This window comes from Panulirus ornatus, chromosome 27, assembly GCF_036320965.1.
Source record: "Panulirus ornatus isolate Po-2019 chromosome 27, ASM3632096v1, whole genome shotgun sequence".
Taxonomy (NCBI): Eukaryota; Metazoa; Arthropoda; class Malacostraca; order Decapoda; family Palinuridae; genus Panulirus; species Panulirus ornatus.
The window spans coordinates 12,730,225-12,755,294 of record NC_092250.1 but is presented as its reverse complement, the minus strand read 5'-3'; the positions used below and the strand labels follow the sequence as shown (position 1 = coordinate 12,755,294).

Here is a 25,070-nt window from a genome sequence, read left to right as displayed (position 1 = left end):
CCAGGATTGTATCTTTTGAGTGTTGGTTTCCTCTCGGATCTCCCTTGTTTCTGTCCTCATTAGCCACGGAGTCGTAAACTTACAAGACCACTTCTCGACAATGATGCTTTCAATTTTGATGTTACTTTAGGATTAAGGTAATACTTGTTACAGTTGGTGCATAAGCCTCCCTGATCACACGATGTTCATTGTCATGCAGATGCGGTGTTTCAGTAACTGGTGTCGCTCTCACTGTCAAAACTCTACCATTTATGGTCATAATCCGCTACGAAGGACCAGTTTTTTTAGGTAGGGTTATACTGTAACTAGATGTGGACATTGACAGCTACTAATTTCACAACAACGAATAATTGAAGTACACGACCAGTTCGGGTAGGTACCTTCGCCTTAGGATATATATATATATATGGGTTTTATCAGGGCTTCCTCTCATCGATGAAACTATTACCTCTACCACGAAGCATGGAAGCTAATGCACTTGTGTCCAGTAATGTCCTGCAGCCATCACAACATTCTCCCCTCCATCACAGTGTTACAGCGCATCGCATCCTCTCTGTCCACCATACAAGCCACTGTTGCGTAAGCCAAAAATGATGAACTTGGTCAATCATATCGATGTATTTCCAAGTCATTCCAGATGAATAAAGACGGAGACTACAGAGAGTCCAGGACCGAGGAAAAGACTTCCAGGTCATTTACCAGCCACTCCTATTTCATACCGTATAACCCAGCTATTTCTGTTCGCTTGAGAGAAAAAAGAAAAAAAAAATCCTCACGTCTGTGTAAATTCGCTCGATAATGACTGTCCGCATATTTATCGCGGAAACCATAAAGCGTTACTTTTGGAAAGGTGACTCTCAAGCCATCGGGTTTTATGATGGTAAAACGTGCGTGTCATAACATGTATCTTGTCCAATGATAAAATTTACCGTGCTGTCGGAGGCTCAGGCCACGAGGACCTGCGCCCAGGAGCGAGCCGTCGACAAGGGTTTCCTCACAGCCATGAACAAGAGTGAAAGTCTTTTTTTTTTCCCCCTCTTCTAATATACTGAAGTACTTCTCTTCCACCCTAACAAGCTGGACGAGGGGAGAATCTTTGCAACATTCAGTTTTACTTGTGTCCAATATATTGACCACATGATACTGACCTATGGATATCAATTCTATTCCGTGGAAAGAAGAGCCCGCTACATGGGCCAAAGGACTGACACTTGACAGCGAATGAAGTGCTAGCTCACTGCACAGTCGTCACCAGTTCTCTCGATGACCAAGGCGGGTAATACCGGTAATATTACCATGAGAGAGAGAGAGAGAGAGAGAGAATTAAGGATAGGTAGGTTCAATTGTGTTCATACAACTCGTTATGCTACATGGATACTAGTAAGTGCTAAACGGTATTGGAAGGAATATACATTTGTACACGTTGGTATTGGAATATATATATTATCCCTGGGGATAGGGGAGAAAGAATACTTTCCACGTATTCCCTGCGTGTCGTAGAAGGCGACTAAAAGGGAAGGGAGCGGGGGGCTGGAAATCCTCCCCTCTCATTCTTTTTTTAATTTTCCAAAAGAGGGAACGGAGAAGGGGGCCAGGTGAGGATATTCCCTCAAAGGCCCAGTCCTCTGTTCTTAACGCTACCTTGCTAATGCGGGAAATGGCGAATAGTATGAAAGATATATATATATATATATATATATATATATATATATATATATATATATATATATATATATATATATATATATATATATTTTTTTTTTTTTTTTTTTTTTTTGCTTTGTCGCTGTCTCCCGCGTTTGCGAGGTAGCGCAAGGAAACAGACGAAAGAAATGGCCCAACCCGACCCCATACACATGTGTATACATACACGTCCACACACGCAAATATACATACCTACACAGCTTTCCATGGTTTACCCCAGACGCTTCACATGCCCTGATTCAATCCACTGACAGCACGTCAACCCCGGTATACCACATCGATCCAATTTACTCTATTCCTTGCTCTCCTTTCACCCTCCTGCATGTTCAGGCCCCGATCACACAAAATCTTTTTCACTCCATCTTTCCACCTCCAATTTGGTCTCCCTCTTCTCCTTGTTCCCTCCACCTCCGACACATATATCTTCTTGGTCAATCTCTCCTCACTCATCCTCTCCATGTGCCCAAACCATTTCAAAACACACTCTTCTGCTCTCTCAACCACGCTCTTTTTATTTCCACACATCTCTCTTACCCTTATGTTACTTACTCGATCAAACCACCTCACACCACACATTGTCCTCAAACATCTCATTTCCAGCACATCCATCCTCCTGCGCATAACTCTATCCATAGCCCACGCCTCGCAACCATACAACATTGTTGGAACCACTATTCCTTCAAACACCCATTTTTGCTTTCCGAGATAATGTTCTCGACTTCCACACATTCTTCAAGGCTCCCAGGATTTTCGCCCCCTCCCCCACCCTATGATTCACTTCCGCTTCCATGGTTCCATCCGCTGCCAGATCCACACCCAGATATCTAAAACACTTTACTTCCTCCAGTTTTTCTCCATTCAAACTTACCTCCCAACTGACTTGACCCTCAACCCTACTGTACCTAATTACCTTGCTCTTATTCTTATTTACTCTTAACTTTCTTCTTTCACACACTTTACCAAACTCAATCACCAGCTTCTGCAGTTTCTCACATGAATCAGCCACCAGCGATGTATCATCAGCGAACAACAACTGACTCACTTCCCAAGCTTTCTCATCCACAACAGACTTCATACTTGCCCCTCTTTCCAAAACTCTTGCATTCACCTCCCTAACAACCCCATCCATAAACAAATTAAACAACCATAGAGACATCACACACCCCTGCCGCAAACCTACATTCACTGAGAACCAACCACTTTCCTCTCTTCCTACTCGTACACATGCCTTACATCCTCGATAAAAACATTTCACTGCTTCTAACAACTTGCCTCCCACACCATATATTCTTAATAGCTTCCACAGAGCATCTCTATCAACTCTATCATATGCCTTCTCCAGATCCATAAATGCTAGGGCGGGGGCGAAAATCCTGGGGGCCTTGAAAAATGTTTGGAAGTCGAGAACATTATCTCGAGAAGCAAAAATGGGTATGTTTGAAGGAATAGTGGTTCCAACAATGTTGTATGGATGCGAGGCGTGGGCTATGGATAGAGTTGTGTGCAGGAGGGTGGATGTGCTGGAAATGAGATGTTTGAGGACAATGTGTGGTGTGAGGTGGTTTGATCGAGTAAGTAATGTAAGGGTAAGAGAGATGTGTGGAAATAAAAAGAGCGTGGTTGAGAGAGCAGAAGAGGGTGTTTTGAAATGGTTTGGGCACATGGAGAGAATGAGTGAGGAAAGATTGACCAAGAGGATATACGTGTCGGAGGTGGAGGGAACGAGGAGAAGTGGGAGACCAAATTGGAGGTGGAAAGATGGAGTGAAAAAGATTTTGAGTGAACGGGGCCTGAACATGCAGGAGGGTGAAAGGCTGGCAAGGAATAGAGTGAATTGGATCGATGTGGTATACCGGGGTTGACGTGCTGTCAGTGGATTGAATCAGGGCATGTGAAGCGTCTGGGGTAAACCATGGAAAGCTGTGTAGGTATGTATATTTGCGTGTGTGGACGTGTATGTATACACGTGTGTATGGGGGTGGGTTGGGCCATTTCTTTCGTCTGTTTCCTTGCGCTACCTCGCAAACGCGGGAGACAGCGACTAAGCAAAATAAATTATATATATATATATATATATATATATATATATATATATATATATATATATATATATATACATATATGGTAGAGGATGTGTGGATCAGGTGTCTGCTTTGAAGAATGTATGTGAGAAATACTTAGAAAAGCAAATGGATTTGTATGTAGCATTTATGGATCTGGAGAAGGCATATGATAGAGTTGATAGAGATGCTCTGTGGAAGGTATTAAGAATATATGGTGTGGGAGGAAAGTTGTTAGAAGCAGTGAAAAGTTTTTATCGAGGATGTAAGGCATGTGTACGTGTAGGAAGAGAGGAAAGTGATTGGTTCTCAGTGAATGTAGGTTTGCGGCAGGGGTGTGTGATGTCTCCATGGTTGTTTAATTTGTTTATGGATGGGGTTGTTAGGGAGGTGAATGCAAGAGTTTTGGAAAGAGGGGCAAGTATGAAGTCTGTTGGGGATGAGAGAGCTTGGGAAGTGAGTCAGTTGTTGTTCGCTGATGATACAGCGCTGGTGGCTGATTCATGTGAGAAACTGCAGAAGCTGGTGACTGAGTTTGGTAAAGTGTGTGGAAGAAGAAAGTTAAGAGTAAATGTGAATAAGAACAAGGTTATTAGGTACAGTAGGGTTGAGGGTCAATTCAATTGGGAGGTGAGTTTGAACGGAGAAAAACTGGAGGAAGTGAAGTGTTTTAGATATCTGGGAGTGGATCTGGCAGCGGATGGAACCATGGAAGCGGAAGTGGATCATAGGGTGGGGGAGGGGGCGAAAATTCTGGGGGCCTTGAAGAATGTGTGGAAGTCGAGAACATTATCTCGGAAAGCAAAAATGGGTATGTTTGAAGGAATAGTGGTTCCAACAATGTTGTATGGTTGCGAGGCGTGGGCTATGGATAGAGTTGTGCGCAGGAGGATGGATGTGCTGGAAATGAGATGTTTGAGGACAATGTGTGGTGTGAGGTGGTTTGATCGAGTGAGTAACGTAAGGGTAAGAGAGATGTGTGGAAATAAAAAGAGCGTGGTTGAGAGAGCAGAAGAGGGTGTTTTGAAGTGGTTTGGGCACATGGAGAGGATGAGTGAGGAAAGATTGACCAAGACGATATATGTGTCGGAGGTGGAGGGAGCAAGGAGAAGAGGGAGACCAAAGTGGAGGTGGAAAGATGGAGTGAAAAAGATTTTGTGTGATCGGGGCCTGAACATGCAGGAGGGTGAAAGGAGGGCAAGGAATAGAGTGAATTGGAGCGATGTGGTATACAGGGGTTGACGTGCTGTCAGTGGATTGAATCAAGGCATGTGAAGCGTCTGGGGTAAACCATGGAAAGCTGTGTAGGTATGTATATTTGCGTGTGTGGACGTATGTATATACATGTGTATGGGGGGGGGGGTTGGGCCATTTCTTTCGTCTGTTTCCTTGCGCTACCTCGCAAACGCGGGAGACAGCGACAAAGTATAAAAATATATATATATATATATATATATATATATATATATATATATATATATATATATATATATATATGCCTATTCTAGAAACTATCTCACGACGTAAGAAAAATAAAAAATACGGTTATGAATAGCCTGCAAGGGAAGTCTCCATTTTCCTCCATAAAAGCGGTGATATTTCCATAAAGGTTGATCGATTTTCGACATTTCATCATCATCTTCCCAACACCTGGGTTGCCAAGGTTCATCTGATATTGGAATGCCAACGAAACGGCACGAAAAAAAAAAAAAAATCTTGGAATATATTACCCTCGCTAATACTTTCTTATTGATAAATTAATCAGTAATTTGTTTCAGTGTTTATTTCGCGTACACACACACACACGCACGCGCGCGCCCGCAAAATTCACACACAAATACACTCGCACCTGGGAACATAATCCCTTTACATCTGCTTCAGTCTATTCTATTCCCGCCTATCTACAACACAACACCCTCTGCCTCCACACACACAAAGACCCCTACATTACGGACAGACTGGCACACGTCTTTCATAAAGAAAAAATTGAAATGTGGATTCTCGCCATTCATTCATCTTCGGGACAGATGTATTTTCCCAGATACAAACCCATCTATAAGATCGCCCTCAAGGCATCTCTATGTATTCTACATACAAATATTCACACACACACACACACACACACACACACACACACACACACACACACACACACACACACACACGGTTTCTTCACTACCAAATCCGTAACTTTTTCTATCCGACGTTCGAACATAGCATCTGACAGTCGTATATGTGATAACATTAATGTCCCGATTGCCCTAAAGAAAGATACAGACCAGACATATATATTGGGGTACTGACGTCATTAAAGCTAAATGTCTTGTACATCTGGTTACGTTAGACGGCAACACCAGCCGGGGTCTGGAATAGAAGAACATCTAGTAGGGCTTTGCAGTATCTTAACGCACCCCTGCTCTCTCTCTTTCTCTCTCTCTCTCTCTCTCTCTCTCTCTCTCTCTCTCTCTCTCTCTCTCTCTCTCTCTCTCTCTCTCTAAGCCCTGCAAAGTACACACGGTCAAATAAAAAAAAGAAAAGCTTCTTACTATTTTCTGTTTAAAACAATATGACACCAAGGACGAACGGTTTTGAGAAATGCCCATTAGTCTGGCCTCACATTCTAAGTCCCGTTTTCAATAGATCGTGATACAGCGATTGCCTGCAACATTTCCTATCGTTTGCAATTGATAAATTTTATGTAGATTCCATTGTAAATACAATACCCTGGAACTGGGTCTAACATGATAATTAACAAATTTATCTCAAGCTGAACTACCCTACCGACACGAAACGAGTCTTATTGCTCATTTCGGAATTCATCGGACCATTCCGGGAAGATATCTAATTTTTACCCCGTGTACATTTCCTGCTCTACGGACACAGTCCATGATCTAGGCCACATGAAGCCCACTCTCTCAGTCTCCTTTATCTAACGTGAAATTTTTTTCTAAGGCCACAAAACATTCAGAGGATATGGTCTCCAGTAACAAGGGTCTCTGTGTGCTAGTCTGCTCTGAGCCCCATAATGACACATTACTTCTCTCTCTCTCTCTCTCTCTCTCTCTCTCTCTCTCTCTCTCTCTCTCTCTCTCTTTCCGGAAGACCCACTTCCTACCCGTTCCGCCTCCCTAAGATTCGCAGCTTTCATACGTAATTACATTTACCCTTCTATGGAACACCAGCGATCCAAAAATCACCCTTCCTACATAGAGCCACGAGCCCCCATGATCATCCAACGGGATCCTTTACCGAAAAAATACTTTGTATCAATTTCCACCACGTGAGTGGAACTGGTGCCCAATGTGACCCAAATATGCCTTTGAAAGTGTCTGATCTCTCTGGTATGGCTGCCATCCGCTTCGAAAAGAACCTATGACAATCGACCTTCAATTGCTTTGACATCATGAATTATTTTTTTTTTTCTTATATATCAAACGATTCTCGTACCTTCTTGGAGGTTGTGCCATACGTTCCTCCACCTGCTGATGTCTCAGTGCAAAGCTGATGTCAATAAACTCAACAAAATGGGTCGCAGAATTCTTCGTCCGTACAACAAGATCCCAAGGACGAACGGACATAACACTACCATATTGCACAGACAGACAGCCACACCACAGACGGATGGGATGACTGTTGACACAGTTCAGACGGTCGAACTGTGGACACACCATCGGAAGCAGGTGGTACACACACGGCCACAGGATCTGACAAGACGGGAAAACAGGCTACAGATCTTGTGATGACATTACTGTGGACACCATAGACTTTCGAACTGGCATGTGAAGACCAGGGTCATTTTCTATGTACAACCATCCGATTTCCAAGCTTGGAAAAAGGAAAACAATGTGAAATACATAAAAGCCAGCCGTTTAGATTTAAGTGCTGCAAGGGAAGTATATTAGAGAACGTGTGAAGATACAACAGCTTAAAAATTCCCAACCCAAGACTTACAAATGATACATAACTGGAGAACAGTACTGCTGTCTGAAGTTTTTTTTCTCTTCTCTCTCTCTCTCTCCTTCAGTTCCGAGACCTGCCTCCTATCTGTTTCACCTCCCAAAATTCGCAGCTTTCAATGTTACGTAAAAGAAAACATTCAAACATGGAGGGTAAACCTTATTTCATCTTTTGTTTTTACGACGTTACTGTAAATTGTGACGTATTCTTTCTAATACTTCAATCTGATATTTGGACTCGAATGGTTTCTAGTAGGAAAACCGAAAATTAGGGGGTATAAACTAGTCCCATTACGAAAAAAAAAAAAAAGTCGATGAAAACTCGAATCGAATGAAACATTACAAATCTTTAAGCACGACGGTAGACTCTCCCTTAAGTAACAAGCTTGAGTTAACAGCTCAAGCGTTTGGCGTACAATCAATAGCAACTCATAAACCTTCAGTGTTAAGCTGAAGAACATCATTTCGATTGCTGACTGTTCTAGACATTATCCATCCATTAATTCTCCAGCTACCGACATGGTGAAAGGATAAATGAATGATGAACTAACTGCTTGATCAGCTAGTTGAATGGCTGGTTATCTAGTCTGATGGCCGTCTGGATAGCTGGTTAGCTGATGGATGAGCTAGATGAACGACTGACGCAAAAGTTGGCTGCAAAAGCCTTTATGCCGACAGGCTGGCTTACTAATTGGGTAGCTGCCCCTACGAAAGGAAGGCGAGCGAGCCATCTATCTGGCTGGTTACCTGACAAGTTTACAGAAGAGCAAAAAAGATTCCATACTGGAAAGAGAGAGAGTAACACACTGAGCGACTCGACAGATTTTGCTAAGAAAACAAGAACTGAAAGTATTTCTAGTGGAGAAATTGGAGAGCGGGTCCACCCGCCCAGCCTGAGAGAGTCTGAACCATCGAGCAGCAAGATTACGTCTTGGCCTATGATTGGTCAGTCAGCCGGGAGGCCACTCCGCTATTGCCAAACTCGTATTTCCTCAATATAAAAAACTAAAAAAAAACTCGAATGGTTTAGTTGTCGACTCGTAAAAAAATTTCCGAGGCAGAGGATATTTTCCTGATGGTAGTTTCCTTGAGGTCTAATCTTCTGTCTCTTTCCCATCCGCTAGGAAGATCCTTTTTTACGCCTCTGTTGGAATATTCTGTAGCGTCAACAACGGTCTTTTGCTATCATCTCTGCTGCCATAACTGCCTCAGACGTTTGCGAAGCCTATGAACTACGAGTGATTGAAATGCAATACTCATCACCCTAAATCAACATCTATACACCCTTTTCTTCTTGTAAACTTGATGAGAACGCCTCATATACTCCAGCATTTCATTGTAGCGTTTAAGCAATCATTCTACATGCCGTCAACACCTGGTGTTAAAATATTCTATGGCAGCTCTCGGCACTTGGTAGATTCCCTTCCAGAAATATAATTCTTCGGCCGCTTTGTTCCTATTGTCTTTCTGTTTCCGGGGATATACATTACGAGAGTAACGCTTTGCCTTCAGAATGAGTTCTCTCCATTCTCTCTCGTGCGTTCATAACCATAATGTCTGGCGCTTGGCGAGGTCTTATCCCAGCCTTACGAAAACAAAATGACGTGCTTCCAAGATCATCCGTGATGCCAACGTTATCTTACAGGAGTTTTACTGAAGGGGTGTTATCAGCGGAGACTGAAGGCCACATCATTTTCTGTTAACGAAAAAATTTTCATTCCCTTTCGCACCACTGGCTTCAGACTTGGTGAGGAATGTGTGTGTGTGTGTGTGTGTTTGTGTAAGAAAGTGTGTGTGTAAGTGCATAAAATAAGTGTTTTCTGTGTGTAAGAATACAAACTGCATGTTTAGTGGTGTGTGTGTGTGCGTGTGTGAACTACATCAGATGATCTACAAAAAGAATTTGCAGAGAAACTACAACGCTGGTTGTGCTTAAGTCACAGTTACTGAAGAGTTGTAGTGATGGTATTGCTTGCTGCTTAGGGTTTACAGTGACTATCATACCTATTGCTACGGGGACGTACTACCAGCGCACCAAATGCAACCAGATGGAGTCCATCAAAAGTCTGTGCAATGACACTGTTCAACGAGCAAGAATAGGTACGTGGAGTTAGACGGCGCTCGTTGAAGCGTGGGGATGTGATCGGGTGTCTGCTGACCGAGAGGAGGCAGCAATTTTTCCGCTGCATCGGAAGTGCATAAATTATTGAGGAATAAGGTACATGACTGGAAACTGATACATCGCGTTAGAAACATTACTGAACCCCCCTTCGTTGAGGAACTATATGGGTTTGGGGCAGGTAAGTTGGGTGTGTACATTGCATTACTGCCTTTACACACACAAAAAAACTATATGGATTTCAAAAGAGGCTTATGATAAAGTGGGTTAGAAGGCATTTAGAGGATGTGATCCTGCATGAAAAATTCTGTTAGGAGCTTTTACAATGGAAACAGTGCATGGGTTATACTGACTCGGGATAAGTATGAATACGTGGAAATTAACGTGGAAGTGTGATGTCGCTGTCGCTCTTTTGTTTCCACGGGTAAAGCACTGCGTGAGGCCAAAGCAAAGTGGGGGTGTCTGCGATATCACAGCCGTGGAGAAACAAAAAGGAATTAGTCGCAGTTCTTGCATGCAGATGACGCTGCTGTTCGCTACATCGAAGCAAGCTTTGGCTACAGTGGTAGGTCGGATGGGTGACGCATGTAGGAAGGGGGTCCTACAAGTAAATGGGTGGTTTTCAAATACTCCAACAGGTGAAGCGTTCCATGTATCAAAAATTCTACAAGAAAATGTACTTGGCCTAATGCAAGACAAAACTATCTTTATCCACGAGTTTTGTATGAATGACTACGAGATAACTTTGACACAGGATAGAATTGACATTTCTATTCTCAAACACTTGGATCGATATTATGAGAGGCTCTGGTAAGTGTTGACACCTGTGTCCAATCACCTCTCTCCTCTATCTCTTACAGGGTAAACCAGTTTAAGGTGGCCAAACAGGCACTCATAGAATTTCTTTCAGTCCTGGCATTATCTTAACATCTGGATGCTACATTTTTCCTATTTTGTGTATGTTGGGTAACAAAAGCTAACACAGTATTCACTGTACGAACGTACCGGTAAACTGTAGAGTGAAGATTTTATTCAACCCCTTTTGCGGGCTTTTATGCACTGCATCTCTTGTTTATAAGACCTAAAGATGGTCTTGGAGAACGTATGACAAAAAGATAGGCTGGCCAAGTAGATAGATATACACCCAGCACAAAAGCTATCTTTACGCAAAGTGAAAGACAGGTCTCATAATGATCACCTATTAACTTTAAGAGGTTGGCATCTCACAGTAGGAAACACACTAACATGTAGTGTACTGTGCCAAATGCGAACACATCTGATATACAATTACGTTCACACATCATACTGTCGTTTTTTTCAGATTTATTTTCGTCCTTGTGACATACTACGTCAATCTGAAAGCGTCAAGATAGCTTCTGTGCTGTGTGTATATGAAGAGAGAGAAACCACTGAAAAGGTGGATCGATGTATTGGGAGAACTGGTTAGGGCCAGTAGATGCTCCTGATGTAGATGTTAAGAGGATTGAATCGGGATCTGGCGCAACGGAAGCATTCTGTAAATGGACGTGGCATGAATGGAAACCACTTTGGGGAAGAATTCATCAGTTATATTAGAGTAATATGAAAATAAAAGTATTAAGTGCTTTTCTATTGTAAGTGTGGTATTCCAGTTTTCATTCACTCTGGACAAGACACAGGTGGAGGAATATCCAAATAAACCCACAGGGAACAGAAAGACAGACGCGCTAAGCTTTCTCATAATATCTTCAGTATACCTAATTATATCTTCAGATGGAGACGAAATTTTGACAATTTTTTCTTTCCATTTCTTGTGGGTTTACTTGGATTTGATGTCAACGGTACCACTGTGGTGATTCTAATAAGGTTGAGGATACGTGTGAATGCTGTTGAGGCGGGCGGTGTTTATGTCTAATCCATCCCATGGAGCTGGTGATGGGTTAATGATAACAGACCAGAACGGAAGTCTTACTCCTTTTCCTGTCGAGTGTATGATGGCAAGCGATGTACATCTTAGGGAGCGGGACTAAAATTATATCATTAGGAGGCCCTAATTCTGCAGCATATGTCACAATCCAGGATAGAGTAACATATCTTGCTTTGGCAATTAAGCCAGAGGCGGGAGGGGGTAGATAAAGAAGATGAAGACTGTAAATCAGAGTAAATCATAGACTGGAGTCTAAATACACAGGAATTAGCACAGGTGATCCATCGTCGACCTTCCATATCAGCAAAAGAAACTTTTTCAGATATGGACGGTGGGCGAACACGCCATCGAACGCGACACTCCTGTCTGTCTTCGTCCCAAAACTACCAGGTAACAGCGAAGTAACCTTTTGTCTGTACGTTCCTCAATAGGCAGGCAACACCATAAATGCCTTCAGTGGACAAAGGAAAGCTGCCTTCCTTTAGCATTCTTTGTGAAAAGATCCTACACATTCCGAAAGCTTCAAGATCTAGTATCAACGATAAAGGGTTGAGAATCCAATAGGTTCTGTTGGCATGCTATTTTCAAAAGCCTAAAAGAACCTAAGTTTTCTTCTGTGATGGCCATTCCAAACGTGCTCCAAGTATACGCCAACATGGATGAGCTGAAAGCCTCATGTTCCTTGGAATCTAATGGCTTTCTATTACAAGTTATCATCGATGTAGTAAATTTAAAGCTAGTAGTAAGAGTAGTGCTGGTAGTAGTAGTAGTAGTAGTAGTAGTAGTAGTAGTAGTAGTAGTAGTAGTAGTAGTAGTAGTAGTAGTAGTAGTAGCTAATGGTAGGTAATGGCGCTAGTAGTAGTAATAGTGGTAATAATAGTAGTAAAGTAGTGGTAGTGTTGGTGGAAGTAGTAGTAAATTTAAAGCTAGTAGTAAGAGTAGTGCTGGTAGTAGTAGTAGTAGTAGTAGTAGTTAGTAGTAGTAGTAGTAGTAGTAGTAGTAGTAGTAGTAGTAGTAGTAGTAGTAGCTAATGGTAGGTAATGGCGCTAGTAGTAGTAATAGTGGTAATAATAGTAGTAAAGTAGTGGTAGTGTTGGTGGAAGTAGTAGTAAATTTAAAGCTAGTAGTAAGAGTAGTGCTGGTAGTAGTAGTAGTAGTAGTAGTAGTAGTAGTAGTAGTAGTAGTAGTAGTAGTAGTAGTAGTAGTAGTAGTAGTAGTAGTAGTAGTAGTAGTAGTAGTAGTAGTAGTAGTAGTAGTAGTAGTAGTAGCTAATGGTAGGTAATGGCGCTAGTAGTAGTAATAGTGGTAATAATAGTAGTAAAGTAGTGGTAGTGTTGGTGGAAGTAGTAGTAAATTTAAAGCTAGTAGTAAGAGTAGTGCTGGTAGTAGTAGTAGTAGTAGTAGTAGTAGTAGTAGTAGCTAATGGTAGGTAATGGCGCTAGTAGTAGTAATAGTGGTAATAATAGTAGTAAAGTAGTGGTAGTGTTGGTGGAAGTAGTAGTAAATTTAAAGCTAGTAGTAAGAGTAGTGCTGGTAGTAGTAGTAGTAGTAGTAGTAGTAGTAGTAGTAGTAGTAGTAGTAGTAGTAGTAGTAGTAGTAGTAGTAGTAGTAGTAGTAGTAGTAGTAGTAGTAGTAGTAGTAGTAGTAGTAGTAGTAGTAGTAGTAGTAGTAGTAGTAGTAGTAGTAGTAGTAGTAGTAGTAGTAGTAGTAGTAGTAGTAGTAGTAGTAGTAGTAGTAGTAGTAGTAGTAGTAGTAGTAGTAGTAGTAGTAGTAGTAGTAGTAGTAGTAGTAGTAGTTAGTAGTAGTAGTAGTAGTAGTAGTAGTAGTAGTAGCTAATGGTAGGTAATGGCGCTAGTAGTAGTAATAGTGGTAATAATAGTAGTAAAGTAGTGGTAGTGTTGGTGGAAGTAGTAGTAAATTTAAAGCTAGTAGTAAGAGTAGTGCTGGTAGTAGTAGTAGTAGTAGTAGTAGTAGTAGTAGTAGTAGTAGTAGTAGTAGTAGTAGTAGTAGTAGTAGTAGTAGTAGTAGTAGTAGTAGTAGTAGTAGTAGTAGTAGTAGTAGTAGTAGTAGTAGTAGTAGTAGTAGTAGTAGTAGTAGTAGTAGTAGTAGTAGTAGTAGTAGTAGCTAATGGTAGGTAATGGCGCTAGTAGTAGTAATAGTGGTAATAATAGTAGTAAAGTAGTGGTAGTGTTGGTGGAAGTAGTAGTAAATTTAAAGCTAGTAGTAAGAGTAGTGCTGGTAGTAGTAGTAGTAGTAGTAGTAGTAGTAGTAGTAGTAGTAGTAGTAGTAGTAGTAGTAGTAGTAGTAGCTAATGGTAGGTAATGGCGCTAGTAGTAGTAATAGTGGTAATAATAGTAGTAAAGTAGTGGTAGTGTTGGTGGAAGTAGTAGTAAATTTAAAGCTAGTAGTAAGAGTAGTGCTGGTAGTAGTAGTAGTAGTAGTAGTAGTAGTAGTAGTAGTAGTAGTAGTAGTAGTAGTAGTAGTAGTAGTAGTAGTAGTAGTAGTAGTAGTGGTAGCTGTAGTAACAGTGGTAGTAGTAATAGTGGTAATAATAGTAGTAAAGTAGTGGTAGTGTTGGTGGAAGTAGTAGTAAATTTAAAGCTAGTAGTAAGAGTAGTGCTGGTAGTAGTAGTAGTAGTAGTAGTAGTAGTAGTAGTAGTAGTAGTAGTAGTAGCTAATGGTAGGTAATGGCGCTAGTAGTAGTAATAGTGGTAATAATAGTAGTAAAGTAGTGGTAGTGTTGGTGGAAGTAGTAGTAAATTTAAAGCTAGTAGTAAGAGTAGTGCTGGTAGTAGTAGTAGTAGTAGTAGTAGTAGTAGTAGTAGTAGTAGCTAATGGTAGGTAATGGCGCTAGTAGTAGTAATAGTGGTAATAATAGTAGTAAAGTAGTGGTAGTGTTGGTGGAAGTAGTAGTAAATTTAAAGCTAGTAGTAAGAGTAGTGCTGGTAGTAGTAGTAGTAGTAGTAGTAGTAGTAGTAGTAGTAGTAGTAGTAGTAGTAGTAGTAGTAGTAGTAGTAGTAGTAGTAGTAGTAGTAGTAGTAGTAGTAGTAGTAGTAGTAGTAGTAGTAGTAGTAGTAGTAGTAGTAGTAGTAGTAGTAGTAGTAGTAGTAGTAGTAGTAGTAGTAGTAGTAGTAGTAGTAGTAGTAGTAGTAGTAGTAGTAGTAGTAGTAGTAGTAGTAGTAGTAGTAGTAGTAGTAGTAGTAGTAGTAGTAGTAGTAGTAGTAGTAGTAGTAGTAGTAGTAGTAGTAGTAGTAGTAGTAGTAGTAGTAGTAGTAGCTAATGGTAGGTAATGGCGCTAGTAGTAGTAATAGTGGTAATAATAGTAGTAAAGTAGTGGTAGTGTTGGTGGAAGTAGTAGTAAATTTAAAGCTAGTAGTAAGAGTAGTGCTGGTAGTAGTAGTAGTAGTAGTAGTAGTAGTAGTAGTAGTAGTAGTAGTAGTAGTAGTAGTAGTAGTAGTAGTAGTAGCTAATGGTAGGTAATGGCGCTAGTAGTAGTAATAGTGGTAATAATAGTAGTAAAGTAGTGGTAGTGTTGGTGGAAGTAGTAGTAAATTTAAAGCTAGTAGTAAGAGTAGTGCTGGTAGTAGTAGTAGTAGTAGTAGTAGTAGTAGTAGTAGTAGTAGTAGTAGTAGTAGTAGTAGTAGTAGTAGTAGTAGTAGTAGTAGTAGTAGTAGCTAATGGTAGGTAATGGCGCTAGTAGTAGTAATAGTGGTAATAATAGTAGTAAAGTAGTGGTAGTGTTGGTGGAAGTAGTAGTAAATTTAAAGCTAGTAGTAAGAGTAGTGCTGGTAGTAGTAGTAGTAGTAGTAGTAGTAGTAGTAGTAGTGGTAGCTGTAGTAACAGTGGTAGTAGTAATAGTGGTAATAATAGTAGTAAAGTAGTGGTAGTGTTGGTGGAAGTAGTAGTAAATTTAAAGCTAGTAGTAAGAGTAGTGCTGGTAGTAGTAGTAGTAGTAGTAGTAGTAGTAGTAGTAGTAGTAGTAGTAGTAGTAGTAGTTAGTAGTAGTAGAAATAGTAGTAGTAGTAGTAGTAGTAGTAGTAGTAGTAGTAGTAGTAGTAGTTAGTAGTAGTAGTAGTAGTAGTAGTAGTAGTAGTAGTGGTAGCTGTAGTAACAGTGGTAGTAGTAATAGTGGTAATAATAGTAGTAAAGTAGTGGTAGTGTTGGTGGAAGTAGTAGTAAATTTAAAGCTAGTAGTAAGAGTAGTGCTGGTAGTAGTAGTAGTAGTTAATGGTAGGTAATGGCGCTAGTAGTAGTAATAGGAGCAGTAGTAGCAGTAGTGGTGGCGTTGGTAGTAGTTGTAATATGATCTTTAATCATAACCAACTGCTGTAGCTATCAATAGACTACAGCAACAGCAGGAGGACATGTAAGTAGTCATCACACGAACAGAAACAGCAAAATGTAGCAATCCTCGCTCTGGGGCAACACCAGGAGTTAATGACACAGTCCTCACTAACACTAGGATCACGATGTACCACATCTGTGTGACTACCGACCATTCAGAACACGACATCTGGGACAAAACGAACACTAAAAGAAAAGAAAATCTCAAAATAATCTAAAAATACTTCAGTAAAATGCCAAAGCCTTCAGAATAAGCTAAACTCGTTTCAGTAAAACAGAACACAATCCTTTAAGCTAAAACACTTCAGTAAAACAAAAACGAGAATCTAAAATGTCAAAACACTTCAGGTCAAAAAATAAATCCTTTTAATAAGAAAATATTCCAAAAAAACAAAAAAAACAGAAGACAATTTTGTGCTTTTTTAACCCGAGCAGCGCCAGTCATTTCCAAGACTCTCATTCTCCAAGTTTTATTGCTCCCCAGAATTACCATATCACGCAAATTTCCATTCTCTCCCCTTCATTACACGTCCCGCAATATCTATTACCTCTCTGTAAAGCTGCAGGGCAATGGAGGATTTAATCACGGATAAATACATAGGTAGCGCTGATGACGGCTGTAACGCGTCCTACAGAAGGCGTAGAAGAAATATATTGCCTCCAAACATGTTACGATTGTTCCTCCTTCTGGATATCGCCGAGCTGGGGTAAATAGACGTGTGTGTGTGTGTGTGTAATTACCTACTTGTAAAGTACGCGGAGGGAGTCTATACTTGCATCTTTTGAACATTCTTTACTCTGTATTGTGTGCGTGTGTGTATGTTTGTGTGGTTATTTGTGTGTTCATGCTTGAGGAAGGTATATTTCGCTCGAGCCCCCATCTCTCTGCATCTCTTTACCGTTGCACAACGTCTTGGATTGCTCAACGATCTCTACATTTCAGCTCTTCTTTTCTTATCCTGTTCAGCCATTCCAGTACTCCACTTAAGGAGTCTCAAGTTGATCAGTTACTCCCAGACATGGACAATGGCTCAGAGCCAACGAACCGCTCCATCTCAATGCCATGAACCAATACACGATTCAAAGGCTCACCTGTCCCCACCGATCCTTTTTCCCGACTCTATTCGTCTTCATATATACCTCAGCTCCCTGACTGTGATAAACGTTTCGAGGTCCATTTCCAACTCCCTTCAGCAAAAGGTAAATGCTTTCCCAATCGCATTCAGTTATAACAGAAAAGTGGAGAATTTACATATTCATCATGTTCCTCGCCAACGGTAATAAAATATGATATAATGTCTCACAAGAGAAGTATTTGGTCTCCGTTGGCGCGAATGAGACACAAGTCAGAGTCGACGATAAAACTGTCGTCATATACTGCCAATAACCAGTTGAGCAAGACAAAACCTGGCGGCGGCCTCACGTGTCGAAATGTTTATCTGTTTCATGTAAAAAAAAATTTGACGAAAAACGTTTCCCATTATCGACAAATTACGCAGAAAGAGGAATATATGCATTATCCATGAAGGCTTCCTATTGGTTCTTGGAATCTGTTAACGAGCCAGTAAATGGCCTTGAAATATAAAAAAGTCAGATACTATGAAATAAATCCCCACAAATAACACATCTGTGGCGAATCAATCTGTGAATGATATATATATATATATATATATATATATATATATATATATATATATATATATATATATATATACACACATATATATATATATATATATATATATATATATATATATATATATAGTGAAAGCTTTGCGGAAGATGAAAGCCGGCAAGGCAGCAGGTTTGGATGGTATTACAGTGGAATTTATCAAAAAAGGGGGCGACTGTATTGTTGACTGGTTGGTAAGGTTATTTAATGTATGTATGACTCATGGTGAGGTGCCTGAGGATTGGCGGAATGCGTGCATAGTGCCATTGTACAAAGGCAAAGGGGATAAGAGTGAGTGCTCAAATTACAGACGTATAAGTTTGTTGAGTATTCCTGGTAAATTATATGGGAGGGTATTGATTGAGAGGGTGAAGGCATGTACAGAGCATCAGATTGGGGAAGAGCAGTGTGGTTTCAGAAGTGGTAGAGGATGTGTGGATCAGGTGTTTGCTTTGAAGAATGTATGTGAGAAATACTTAGAAAAGCAAATGGATTTGTATGTAGCATTTATGGATCTGGAGAAGGCATATGATAGAGTTGATAGAGATGCTCTGTGGAAGGTATTAAGAATATATGGTGTGGGAGGAAAGTTGTTAGAAGCAGTGAAAAGTTTTTATCGAGGATGTAAGGCATGTGTACGTGTAGGAAGAGAGGAAAGTGATTGGTTCTCAGTGAATGTAGGTTTGCGGCAGGGGTGTGTGATGTCTCCATGGTTGTTTAATTTGTTTATGGATGGGGTTGTTAGGGAGGTGAAATGCAAGAGTTTTGGAAAGAGGGGCAAGTATGAAGTCTGTTGGGGATGAGAGAGCTTGGGAAGTGAGTCAGTTGTTGTTCGCTGATGATACAGCGCTGGTGGCTGATTCATGTGAGAAACTGCAGAAGCTGATGACTGAGTTTGGTAAAGTGTGTGAAAGAAGAAAGTTAAGAGTAAATGTGAATAAGAGCAAGGTTATTAGGTACAGTAGGGTTGAGGGTCAAGTCAATTGGGAGGTGAGTTTGAATGGAGAAAAACTGGAGGAAGTGAAGTGTTTTAGATATCTGGGAGTGGATCTGGCAGCGGATGGAACCATGGAAGCGGAAGTGGATCATAGGGTGGGGGAGGGGGCGAAAATTCTGGGGGCCTTGAAGAATGTGTGGAAGTCGAGAACATTATCTCGGAAAGCAAAAATGGGTATGTTTGAAGGAATAGTGGTTCCAACAATGTTGTATGGTTGCGAGGCGTGGACTATGGATAGAGTTGTGCGCAGGAGGATGGATGTGCTGGAAATGAGATGTTTGAGGACAATGTGTGGTGTGAGGTGGTTTGATCGAGTGAGTAACGTAAGGGTAAGAGAGATGTGTGGAAATAAAAAGAGCGTTGTTGAGAGAGCAGAAGAGGGTGTTTTGAAGTGGTTTGGGCACATGGAGAGGATGAGTGAGGAAAGATTGACCAAGAGGATATATGTGTCGGAGGTGGAGGGAGCAAGGAGAAGAGGGAGACCAAATTGGAGGTGGAAAGATGGAGTGAAAAAGATTTTATGTGATCGGGGCCTGAACATGCAGGAGGGTGAAAGGAGGGCAAGGAATAGAGTGAATTGGAGCGATGTGGTATACCGGGGTTGACGTGCTGTCAGTGGATTGAATCAAGGCATGTGAAGCGTCTGGGGTAAACCATGGAAAGCTGTGTAGGTATGTATATTTGCGTGTGTGGACGTATGTATATACATGTGTATGGGGGGGGGGCATTTCTTTCGTCTGTTTCCTTGCGCTACCTCGCAAACGCGGGAGACAGCGACAAAGTATAAAATATATATATATATATATATATATATATATATATATATATATATATATATATGATGGAGTGAAAAAGATTTTGTGTGATCGGGGCCTGAACATGCAGGAGGGTGAAAGGAGGGCAAGGAATAGAGTGAATTGGAGCGATGTGGTATACCGGGGTTGACGTGCTGTCAGTGGATTGAATCAAGGCATGTGAAGCGTCTGGGGTAAATCATGGAAAGCTGTGTAGGTATGTATATTTGCGTGTGTGGACGTATGTATATACATGTGTATGGGGGGGGCCATTTCTTTCGTCTGTTTCCTTGCGCTACCTCGCAAACGCGGGAGACAGCGACAAAGTATAATAATATATAAATACAATAATATAATATATATATATATATATATATATATATATATATATATATATATATATATATATATATATATATATATATATCAAACTCATTACTGCAGAAGGTTCACGTCCCAAAGTGATAACATCCAAGATCAATAGTTCCAATATGGAGGCGAGCCAAGTTACTCCCCAAGTACCACATCCCACTATTACTCACAGAGGTGCGCTGCCAGCTGTCCACTCCATCACAGGCGGACGTGGCTCATCAGTTCCCTTATCGCGGAGGACTAGGCCGACTCACCTGCCACGAAAAAAGACAATATTAATTATAAAATCTCCATTTCATTTTCATATATCAGCTCATAAGAATTCAAAAATTATAATATTCACTTTCAACAACATGAACGTACTTAAAACCATCTTGAATAACTTCACTCAATTCAGAATTATAGACACACACTAATGACATGAAATTTGGGAAATATCATACGTGAGGTGCAATAGTTCAGCGTTGCTCCCTATGCATCACACAAGTCTGAAGTCTAGCTAGACACGGCAGCCACAGCTCTCTCATCCAACCCAATAGTTCACTCTTAGCCTGACGCATGCAGAGTTGACGAAACAGAATACAGTCTCGTCCCCGTTGAAGAACTTCTCGCTTTCAAGGGATCCATCCCGTCCCTGCTACTGATAGTAGCGCAGCCTTAGTCGGTGCAGGATCTGAACCTCTTTAATGTACGACAAAATGCACAGCCAACGCATTAAGAGGGACTCGCAAATTTCCTTTCTCCTCTGAAGGAGTTCAACTCACTCAGCTCCTGCGTTCAGCGCAGTTTGAAGCTATCCCCAGCCGCCGTGCCAGACTCAAATCCCAATATATTTTCACAACCGCACATGGTTTACCGTCACTGGAGAATGGATGGTATCCCGCCCATCATTCTCCAACTACTGACGCAAGCCGACGACACTAACCCCAGCCCAAGACCATAAGGGAACATTTGACACAATGCCATATCCTACTCACCGTAAAGATATTCAGATATTCCAGCTGCCCCCAGTGGTATCACCTCTATCACACGGCACTGCCCTCTATAAAGCACTGCCCAGAACTACGGACTAGCACTAATGACCCATACACAAACACCCATTGCTCGCTACTGATCCATAATGCTAACACAGGTACTCCCCAAACATTAAATGCTCATCCTCTCCATCAAAGTATCCCCTCTACTCCACAAAACAAATTCACACAGTGTAATTTAACAGCATTTCTCTCATAATAAACACAAATACACAACCTTCTTCAGCAACATAACATAACCATCTCAGAAAGCAAATTCATATTCATAACCCTCTACTCCCTCATATATTTTACACGATCTTGAAGCAAATACATGGACGGCGAGGAGAACACATACACTACAACATCCAGTCCACAGACACTGCTATAAATACAGACTATGAAGACGCACGAAATGCAGTCTATTGAAGTATAACTCAACAGTAACTGCAACAGTCAACACCTACTTGTCCTCTCCCTAGAACTTGACAAAATTAACTAACATCTTATATGTACAGAGAATTGAATGCCCTCCATCTATCACGAGTCATTATCAACACCAAAGATACCCAAGGTGAAGTATTCATAAATCAAATGCACCCTTTCAACATCTTCAACCAACGCAAATTGCTAATCACACACCCCAATCCACCACCTCCAGCAGCCAACCTCGCGAAGCATCAGTTTACACCCTAGCACGTCACACATGGGCCACCTGGAGTTCCAAGTATATCCAGTCTGATAACTCTACAATATAAACTGACGAAACTCAAGCAGCCACCAGAAAGCAAACACGAACGTGTTATGAGCACTTTTTCTTCGCAGTAACCGGCATGGCACAGTGATGCCCCATTCAAGACTTGTCGATAATGAAACGAAACTAAAAAAGACGAATCTTGTACTTTTGGAAAACTCACGAAACGGTCCACTGTGTTATTAAATACATTTAGAAATATAAGGCAAACAAAACCTAAATAATTTAGAAAAAACTCAATTTTCTAGAACGTCGGTTACCCAGGATCACTGCCTTCAAAATTATGGACCAGGATTCATAACGAACCTTTAAACAAAAATACAATACCTTGGGGTTTCAACTCTAAGATGACCACAATCTGACCTAACTCGAGAGCCATAAAATGCAACATAAAACCTGAGCCCAGTACAGACGTAAGCTTAACACTGCACATGCCACGATCACTCCACACCAATCGTTAAACCAGACTCCACCCTCATGGACCACATGGATAGGAAGAATGTGGTCTTAGAATTATCTTCAACACCTGAAGGTGTTTTAAAGGTTTTTCGGTTGGTGGATGATGTAACTTATGCTGACGGCCTTAATGACCCAGGCAGTTGATAGACCTAAAGCACAACGAACCAAACTCCAGCCTTGCCCAAACATACCTCCCTCACTTCCAATATGGCCTCCTCAGTTGCCACGTCGTCATTATTAGACTAATACACCGTGATAAAACCATACAACTTAATATTACTCATGACAATGCTAACGTCATATAGATAATACAAATGGTTTACCTAAATTATTACAACGATAACTTCGTGCACAGATGGTATACAGGATAATGTAAACGCGAAATACTATTTAGTTTTTTTTTTTCTTTTTGAAGAACCATCACCATGAAAAAATGGGAAACAAATCAAAGTTCAAAAACTTCACTTTAAGTGATTTTCCATCCTTTTATAGTGTCTTCTCACCGTACATCACAGTCAACCAAGACAGCAAAAAAAAAAAAAAAACAATCCAAACTTCTCCACACAAACTTTATACCTCGTTAACTAGCTTAGACAAAACCAAAAGCCATCAGCAGAAAACCGAGACAAAAATCCAAACTCTAAACAAGATCAACACTGGCCCAACCCCCGTAAGGCAAACTGCAGAGTGGTATCCCATCCTTCGCACAACGAACCACATAACCCACAGCAGCCAACGCTTCCTTAACACACCACCTCTACCTGGTCCCTGACGGTGTGCCGAACAATAGGTTAAAACCAAAATGTCTTTTTAACAATGACATGCATGTTCAACACGTAGGATTACCTTTCGGTCACCATTCTCCAGCCGGCGACAACTACTCCACTCCAGGACTATCACATGAGTACATTTGCTATTCCCTCGCCACAGGAAAGCATTCCTTCGTCAGGTGTTCAAGCTGCCTCCAACGGTATCACCTTAACTACACATGACTACCTTCTATAAGGGACTACCCAAACCTATGGACATTTAGTAACCACTCAGACACAAGCACCCAAACCCTACTCAAACCATCACACTCCCATCACAGGTGCTCCCCTAGCAATAAGCAATGTTCTTAGCCTCTCCTTCGTCACCTAACCCCTCTACTCTGTAGAACCAACATTCACACATTAAACACTGTATAATTTAACTCCATTGACATATCAAGGACAGATAGGTATTAACCATCTCTAATATGTACACAACCATCCAATCAAGCAATCTTATAACTAGATCATTCGTAACTCCTTTGTATAAATCACAACCCTGAAGACACTAACATTCAGTCTATAAACGCAATGAAAACACACGAAACAATTCATACTAAATTCAAGCTACTCATATTAATCAACACATATCCACACACGTTCCAACTACCGTCCGAAATACTCTCTTCAACTGCATAACCTGACTAATATGCCCGACACCAATGTATGTGGAGATTCCATTGCCCACCAACATGTTTCTCTCAACATTCGAGATTCACGATGTGAACGGCTCAGAAACCAGCTACACCCTTCCAGGATACTCAACAGACGCAACCAACCACCACACTCGCAGTACAACACCTCTAGCAGTCCTCCTCACCAAACATGAGTTTACATTATAGCACTTCACACAATCACCTGAAGCATAATACGTGAGCTCTCATACCCATTCTGATTATGATATCACCGTTTCAGAGATGCAACGAACTTTGTTATATTAGGTTTGTCCGGTTATCTTTGGTTTGGTTGAAATTGTTTTCCGATGGATTTTGGTGTCTTTTGAACACTGCTGACCATTTCTATCGCAATCAAGTGAATGTATGAAACGGTAATTCTACCATATGACACCTAACTCGTCCAACTCACACAGCCACAGAAGACACACAAACTACAGTAAAACACTGTTGGCCAACCGTCACACAATACATGGAATCCACGCAACCAAAAACTTCAGTACAGAAGACTCTCCAATATCATGCCACCTCACACTACATCCGCGCTCACAAAGCCAGCAGAAAACAAGGATATGCAAGAAATATAATCAAAACTTCACCCCAAAAGCTTCAGACTTCATACACCAAGAGCAGAAACCAGCTCAGACAAAACCTGGTACTACCAACAGCAATTGGAGAAGGCCAAACTCTATGCGCTATCCTCACCCACCTGAATACTGAAAGGCAAACTGCATAATGACACTCTTTCCACAACGTAGTACATCACAGATCCTACAGTAACCAAATCCCTTAAACCATGCGTTAATTTTCCTCATTGGTGGGTGATGTCCTGGCTATTATAGACAAAATATACAACTTAGGTTTCAACTCTAAGATAACCACAACCAAATCTAACTCAAACACAACAACTTACCAAGAAAACCAGAGTTGTGAGGTACCGGCCTGACACACTGGACATGTCACGACCTCCCACCAGACCAGCCGTCAACCCTCTGTGTGCACCTCGCCACAACGTACCTCCCTCACTTCCAATATGGCCGCCTCAGTTACCAAGCAGTCATTAATACATTCTAATACAGCGTGATGAAAATAACACAACATGCATTAACAGACTACCCTAGACAATATTAACGTCATACACATAACACAAAAAGTTTACGTAAATAATTACAACAGTAATTTCGTACATATGTAGTTGGTATGCAGGATTATATACAAGGGAAAAACAATTCAGGGCGTCATGATCAGAAGTAGCAACACCGTATAAGAAATGGATGGAAGTTTCGACAGAATACGCGTTATATACAGAATCTAAGCTCCAAATTCTTACTGTAGGTGATTTCCCAACCCTATATCATACCATCTCACACATTAAAATCACCAGACAACCCAACAATAAGCTAGAACGTTGAAGACACCGACAAAAATTATACTTCG

At 41.0% G+C, this 25,070-nt stretch overlaps 1 long non-coding RNA gene across 1 annotated transcript in view; it reads right to left on the bottom strand.

Moving 5' to 3' along the window:
- The window catches only part of LOC139757483 (uncharacterized), a 331,514-nt gene extending 306,887 nt beyond the window's left edge, over positions 1–24,627 (bottom strand). Inside the window, exons 1-2 of the long non-coding RNA XR_011714642.1 lie at positions 24,547–24,627; positions 20,095–20,178 (exon numbers count right to left, since the gene is read on the bottom strand). This is a non-coding gene — a long non-coding RNA (uncharacterized lncRNA). The remainder of the gene's footprint in view (positions 1–20,094; positions 20,179–24,546) is intronic.
- Positions 24,628–25,070: the final 443 nt, after the last annotated feature.